Source organism: Alligator sinensis, unplaced genomic scaffold (assembly GCF_000455745.1).
Source record: "Alligator sinensis unplaced genomic scaffold, ASM45574v1 scaffold96_1, whole genome shotgun sequence".
Taxonomy (NCBI): Eukaryota; Metazoa; Chordata; order Crocodylia; family Alligatoridae; genus Alligator; species Alligator sinensis.
In genome coordinates this window covers 183,017-190,557 of record NW_005842402.1, presented here as the reverse complement: position 1 = coordinate 190,557, position 7,541 = coordinate 183,017, and the positions used below count along the sequence as shown (strand labels likewise).

At 45.3% G+C, this 7,541-nt stretch overlaps 1 long non-coding RNA gene across 1 annotated transcript in view; it reads right to left on the bottom strand.

Moving 5' to 3' along the window:
• Positions 1 to 269: 269 nt before the first annotated feature.
• LOC106722532 overlaps positions 270 to 7,541 on the bottom strand; it is a 41,456-nt gene continuing 34,184 nt past the window's right edge. The window contains exon 3 of the long non-coding RNA XR_001358540.1: positions 270 to 374. This is a non-coding gene — a long non-coding RNA (uncharacterized LOC106722532). The remainder of the gene's footprint in view (positions 375 to 7,541) is intronic.

The window sequence follows — 7,541 nt, the reverse complement described above, 5'->3', positions numbered from 1 at the left end:
TTTAATATGCTGTTTGTGATCTGTTTGTTGTAGTAATAAAAAACATAATTTTGAATAGTCTTTTTATTTATTATGCATCATTCATACAAATTTAATGCCAAGTACCCCATCCTAGGTGCCGCTAGTTACAAAACTAGCAGCACCTAAGGTGTGGTATTTATAACAACATAATCCTTACATACACACAGATTAAGGGAGCAACTTCTTCACCCAGGGAAGCTCAGAGCTCACTTCTTGTTTGCAGCATAGCTGAAGGTATGGGAGCGGGGCTGACAGTACTGGCAGAGCAAGTTCCCAGGGCACTTCTTCTCCCTTTTGATGGTTTGCCTTGTGAACTGTCACATGGGTTGACACTTTCCATCAAGTAACGTTACCTGTTGGAAATACCATCTGTTATTAGTATTTCAACTCATGCTTAAATGCATTAGTGTTTCAACTCGTGCTTAAAAACTTGTTCATGTTTTATCTTTAGTCATTGAGATAGGGAATTCAAGGGAATCTGGAGTGATTAATCTTAATCATATTAATCTTGTATTTTAGTAGTCTTTTAATGGTTCTTATGGGGAACTTCAATCACCCTGACATCTGGTGGGAGGGCAATACAGCAGTGCACAGGCAATACAGACAATTTTTAGAAAGCACTGGAGACAACCTCCTGGTGCAAGTGTTGGAGACACCAACTACAGGCTGTGCTCTTCTTGACCTACTGCTCACAAACAGGGAAGAATTTGTCAGGGATGTAGAAGTGCAAGTTTGGCAGCAGTGACCATGAGATGATTGTGTTCAGGATCCTGACAAAAAGATGAAAGTAGAGCAGCAGAGTATGCTCTGGACTTCAGAAAAGCAGACTTTGACTCCCTCAGGGAACTGATGGGCAGGATCCCTTGGGAGATCAGTTTGAGGGGGAAAGAAGTCCAGGAGAGCTGATTATATTTTAAAGAAACCTTATTGAGGGCACAGGAACAAACCATCCCAATGGGCAGGAAGAAAAGAAAATGTGGCAAGTGACCAGCTTGGCTTAGCAGAGAACTCTTCAGTGAGCTTAAACACAAAAAGGAAGATGACAAGAAGTGGAAGCTTGGACAAACAACTTGGGAGGGAGTATAAGAATATTGCTTGGATATGCAGGGCTGAAGTCAGGAAGGCCAAAGTGCAATTGGAGTTGCAACTAGTAAGGGATGTGAAGGGTAACAAGAAGGGTGTCCCAGTCACCAGTGGACGGTTCGGGATTGATTGAAAGTATGATCGGGAGGTAGAAAGGTAAGAAAGGTTTACTGACTTAACAAAAACATAATGATGCATAGTAACAAGACAGACAATGACAGACAAGAATAATTCATGTCGGCGACTTATTGGCAGTCCCCTCTGATGCCTGACATATGACAAGTTTCTCTTTCCACAAAGCTCAGCGAAGTCAGGTGTCCCCAATCAGCGCTGTCCGGGAGGTACTGGGAAGCACCCTGGTATTCAGTCCTTGGGCTCCTCGAGATCCATGGGCCCACTGATACAGGTCAACAGCTAATTAATCCCTTTCACAGAGCTGTATCTTCCTTCTGAATTATTTCCAGGTGTTTTCGCCAATTTATAACTTCTGAACTGTGCTGATTACTTACAGCCATTTAGATTCTTCTTACTTCAACTGTCCTTAGATTGACCAATAGTAGTACAAGCCTTGCATTCCTTTGATAAGGTTAATTTTAACTACACCACAGGGTCTTACTACTTCAAGGCTTTGCTAAATTTACTAGGCCTTACTTTATACAAGGCCTTACTACATCTTAAACTTTAATTAGGATCTTAGCAATAACATATAGCTTGATATCTAAACAAATGACAGAAAAACACTTGGTCTAATCTTCATAGAGCCTTCAGCAAGCACCTTTATCACACGGACATAATTTTCAACTGTCACAAAGGGTTTCTACAAGTATGTTAGCAACAGGAGGAAGGTCAGGGAAAGCGTGGGTACCTTACTGAATGGGGGAGGCAACCTACTGACAGATAATGAAGAAAAGGCTGAAGTACTCAATGCTTTTTTACCTTGGTCTTCACAGGCAAGGTCAGTTCCCAGAATACTGTTCTGGGCAGCACAGTCTGGGGAGAAGGTGTGCAGCCCTCAGTGGTAAAAGAACAGGTTAGGGACTATTTAGAAAAGCTGGACATGTACAAGTTCATGGTGCCAGAAGGGATGCACCCGAGGGTGCTGATAGAGTTGGCTAATGTGACTGCAGAGTGGCTGGCCATTATCTTTGAAAACTCCTGGAAATCGGGGAAGGTCCAGGGCACTTGAAAAAGGGAAATTATAGTGCCCATCTTTAAGAAAGGGAAGAAGGAGGATCCCAGGAGCTACAGACCAGTCAGCCTCACCTCAGTCTTCAGAAGAATCATGGAGCAGGTTCTCAAAGAATCCATTTCTAAGCACTTGGAGAAGAAGGTGATCAGTATGGCAGAGCACCTTTGGTGTCTGCCATTTTAAGGCTGAAAGCAGGCAACCAGCAGGTGTGGGCCAGCCCTGATGGAGCAGCTAGGCTCTCAGGGCTGGGGTAGCAGTCTGCTGCTACAGCTGAAACAACAACATTCTGGCTAAGCTGCTGCTCACAACACCCTGGAGGTAAGGAAAGAACTATGGGGAAGGCAGGAGATTCCTGGGGGCCCAGTGGGGTCTCAAGTCCCACAAAGAAGGCTTGGGCCTAGAGAAAGCAAGGCCCAGCCTAAAAAGGGGGCTCACAACTTGCAGGCCTACAGAAGGGCTAGGCAACCCCCTGACTTAGAACAGACAGGGGTGAGGCCTGGGGCTCATGTGAGCCCAGTTGGGAGAGGAGCTGTGTTAGGGAGATCTCTAGGGCTCTAAGCAATCCCAGTGTGAGATGGCTATATGGTGGGGCCCAGAAGGGGACCCCTGTTACCTAAGGAGGGAAGGTGCTGTGGTGCTGGGACTAGAGCAACTTGACTAGTAAATGTAAGAGGGCCAGGGCCAGAAGGCTGAAGATCAATGAAGCCCAATGCAAGGGGCAGGCCTGGGCCATAATGAGCTATCTGGCACCCCAACTGACCTGGAGGTGGGGTCAGGGCCTAAGGAGGATGAAGGTCTCCTCAGTTGGGGGTGGGGGAGCCTCACTGTCTAGGGGAAGACAGGCTCAGGAAGAGAGCAGGCTGAAATTCAGGAGGCTGGGACAGCCTCTAGATTGGAGGCATCCAAGGAGGGGTCCGGAGAGTTGGGCCAGGGGCAGAGTCAGCCCAGTATAAGGCACAAGGCCAGTGCCACATAGAGTAGGGAAGCTCAAGTGACCTGAAGGGCTGCGTGTGCACTGGTCAGAATGAAATTAGTTAAGCCCAATGGCCCAAGGGAGTCACTTGGGGAGAAAGGGCAGGTTGAGAGTGGCCCTAGGTAGGGTGGTATGAAAGAAGCTTGGTGAGAGAGGGTGGAGTATGAGGCCCTGTGACAGGCAGAGTGCTATAGGCCCAGCATAGGACTGAGTTTGGCCCAGCCCCAGTTGAAGCCCCAGAAATGGAGCAGTTAGGCCAAGGTAAGTCTATAGACTCCTGAGGCCAGAGTTGAGCCAGAGGCTGAGACCCATATAAGTCCTCAAACATGGTGAGCCCAAGTTTGGGTCAAAGGTTAAGAACTTGTTTTAGATGCCATCTGTGAGACATGGGCCACAGTGTAGAGAAGGTACAGAGCTGTGGACAGCATCCCCTGGCATTGGGGCGTAAAAGGAGTAGCCTCCCACATTTTACACCATTTTAAGAAACAGCAAGTCATGGCAGGTGTGCCTGGGCAGGCTGCCCTACTTAGACAGGTAGGCAGGCCAATGTGAGACCTGGCCCCAGGATGGCCCCCTTTTACAAGCAGGAACAGTCAGCATGGATACACCAAGAGCAAGTCATGACTGACCGATCTGATTGCTTTTTATAATGAGCAAACTGGCTCTGTGGATATGGGGAAAGCCAAATACTTTTACTTTAGTGAGGCTTTTGATACCATCTCCCATAGCATTCTTACAAGCAAGCTGAGGAAGTATGGGTTAGATGAATGGACTGGAAGGTGGATAGAAAGCTGGCTGGATTGTCGGGCTCAACAGGTAGTAATCAATGGCTCAATGCCAAGCTGGCAGCCAGTATCAAGTAGAGTTTCCTAGGGATTGATTTTGGGATTGATCAATTTGGGATTGATCCTTGATCATTAATGATCTAGAAGGTGGGATGGATTGCATCCTCAGCAAGTTCCTGGATGACACCAAGCTGGGGGAAGTACTATTATAGATTCATAGAATGATAGGGTTGGAAGGGACCTCAGGAGGTCATCTAGTCCACCCCTATGCTTAAAGCAGGACCATTCCCAATGAGATCATCCCAGTGAAAGCTTTATCTATCTGGGTTTTGAAAACCTCCAAGGATGGAGCTTCCACCACCTCTCTGGGCGACCTGTTCCAGAGTTTTACTACCCTACTCTTGAGAAAATTCTATCTAATATGTAACCTAAACTTCCCTTGCTGCAACCTAACACTATTGTTCCTTTTTCTGTTGTATGCTGTCCCAGCCACCTGCGGAGGGTTCAGGATTGAGAATATGGTTGGGGGTAGAAAGGTAAGAAAGGTTTATTGACTTAACAAAAACACAACTACGCATAGTAACAAGACAAACAATGACAGACAAGAATAATTCACATTGGCAACTTATTGGCAGTCCTCCCTGATGCCTGATGTACAACAAGTTTCTCTTTCCACAAAGCTCAGCGAAGTCAGGCGTCCCCAATCAGCGCTGTCCGAGAGGTACTGGGAAGAACCCTGGTATTCAGTCCTTGGGCTCCTCGAGATCCACGGGCATACTGAGCCAGGTCAACAGTTAACTAATACTTTTCACAGAACTGTATCTTCCTTCTGAATGATTTCCAGATGTTTAGCCAATTTATAGCTTCTGAACAGTACTGAAAATGTACAGCAACTGAGATTCCTTTTACTTCAACTGTCCTTAGACTGACCAATAACAGTACAAGCCTTGCATTCCTTTCGATTAGGTTAATTTTAACTATACCACAGGGCCTACTACTTCAAGGCTTTGCTAAATTTACTAGGCCTTACTACATCTTAAACTTTAATTAGGCTTTTGGCAACAACATATAGCTCAATATTTAAACAAATACAGAACAACACTTGAGCTAATCTTTTCATAGAGCTTTCAGCAAGCACCTTTATCACACAGACCTAATTTTCAGCTGTCACACTCCACCCCTTGCTTGCTGAAGTACTATGATAGCTACAATTGAGATACTAAAACCACATGCACTACATCGGGGAATGGGGAGGGACCTGTAAATTTAACTTGCATAGCATGAACAGATTTATGACAACAACTGTTAAAACACCATTTAGCTGTTGCCCCTAGGGCAATGCAGAATACTATGATGCTCAAGATGGTTAGCCATGTAGTTGAGGAGACACTTGGTGACACACGAATAGTACAGATTACATCATACCGTTTACATGTCTCGGGCACGTTGATGGCCAGACTGATGATTCACCCACCCTCTCGAGCAAGGAGAGCCAACTGAGTGCCTTGCCAAGCCTTTGCCTCAAGGCTTTGCAGCTTATTTTTTACTTCATTCCAGTTTTCTAGCTGTGGCATGTCTACATCTGATACCCATGAAGTGGGTATCGTAAAGTTGAGAGGTATAGTCTCAGAGGAAATTTCTGGCCATTTTAGGGCAATAGTACAGTTACTTAATTGCAGTAGAGAAACGGCTCCACTTTTAGCTCCTAAGCAACACGAATTGCATAATGTTCAGGTGGTACCATTTTCATGCAGCAAATGACCTGGTCCTTCCCAACAAACACGTTGCCCTATTGTTACATATGACACATTAGGTAAGTCGTATACGCAGGTCATGTTAGGTGGACTGAGAGGCCAGCCTCTCCATAGGGTCCCTAATTCAATCAAGGTGCTACTAATTGGAACTAAGGGGGACTGTGCTACATACCGAGGGCCATCGGGGGTAACTATTTCCCATATGGGGCAATGCAGATTCCAGTCCCAAAGGCATCCTCCTCCTAGCCCCATGTTTAGCAAATAAGCAGTGGTCCAGTTTCCATCTTTTACCCCCTGCACCAGGAATAAACACTTTCCTTTATCAGAGCCTTCCCAAGTGGTAATCCAGGTGCTAGGATAGGGGTATCTTTCTTTAAATGTTGCAGGCATTCCATGATGCTCTAAGCTGAAGGGCCATTTTCTATTTTTAACATTGTTTATTACCTGGGAAAAATGCCTGTTTAGTGATAACTGAACTTGCGCACAAGCAGTACTCCAAGTTTGATTTTTGTCTCCTTTAAAAGCAATGTCCATCATGGCCTGGGCAAGACAGGCTGTCTCTAATCCTACATCAGTTAGCAATTCATCAGTGTGCTCTAAAGTTTTTCCTTAGATCATGCCTCCCTTTGTGAGCAGCCCTACTGCCTGTCGGAGATTGGCTACTCCTTCAGTATTTTTCTGGGATTTATCTAAGTTCCAAACATTCATAGCCTAGTTAAGTCCGTCCCAAAGATAACCTAGAGCATCTCTTCATCTGTGGGACTTAAGTGTATTCATGGAATGTAAAATGATTGGCCATTCCCATCTAAGCAACCCTTCCAGTATGAATACTGCAGCTGGACCACATGTAGGTCATCTGAACGCGTTTCTAGGGGATGCTCTTCATGGTCAGTCTACTCCTTGAGGTCTTCAGGAGCAAGTTCATTAATATTTGGGTAATAAGAAGGATAGTAGGCACACCCTACCTAGGAAACACAATAAGGCATTAATAAAAAGAGCACAGTTATAACAGTCCACCACTTCATGGCGCCAGTCAATTTAGACTGGTGACAGAGCAGGACTCGTCTTCAGTGGCAGGTTCAATTAGGAATGGTTATGGCTGCACTTGTTCCTATAGATTGGATCTGTCCACAGGACAACAAGGAGCTTGGCTCCCGTTAGATGAATCTGACTTAAATACCCACAGTGTATTATGCATACCTTTTGCTAATAGTGTCCCCTCCCATTTATCTTCATTACTACCCGATCTCCTGCCTGGCACTTTCCCGGGTCATCACCCCTAGGTCGCTCTATTCCCAGCTCACGGGGACCACCCAATCCAAAAGCCTAGGGCATAGGGCTACCTCCCAGATAGGGTTGGTTATTGTTACAAGTCCAAATAACATTTATTGTCTTCTAACTTTAAATAATTTAAAGAAATTTACAATTGTTAATAGAAAGTTACAATTGTTACTCTCAAGTCTCTGCTTTTGTATTCTCCTTCCCCCTTGATGGCTTCTGATGACTTTTCATCTGTGGCTATCTCTGGTTGGTTGTCTCTCTGTGGTCACACATCCATGTAGCTTTACAGGCCTTCTCCTAATTTGGTCTATTCCCCCAAAAGCAGGATTCGGGGGTGCATCTGCTGCTCTGGGACCTTGTAGCTGGTGTTACCTATTTCGTATTATGGGCAGTATGGTGCATACTTCTTTCATTCCAGGCTATTTTCTAGACTGTGTCCTTGTTGTGTTAGACAA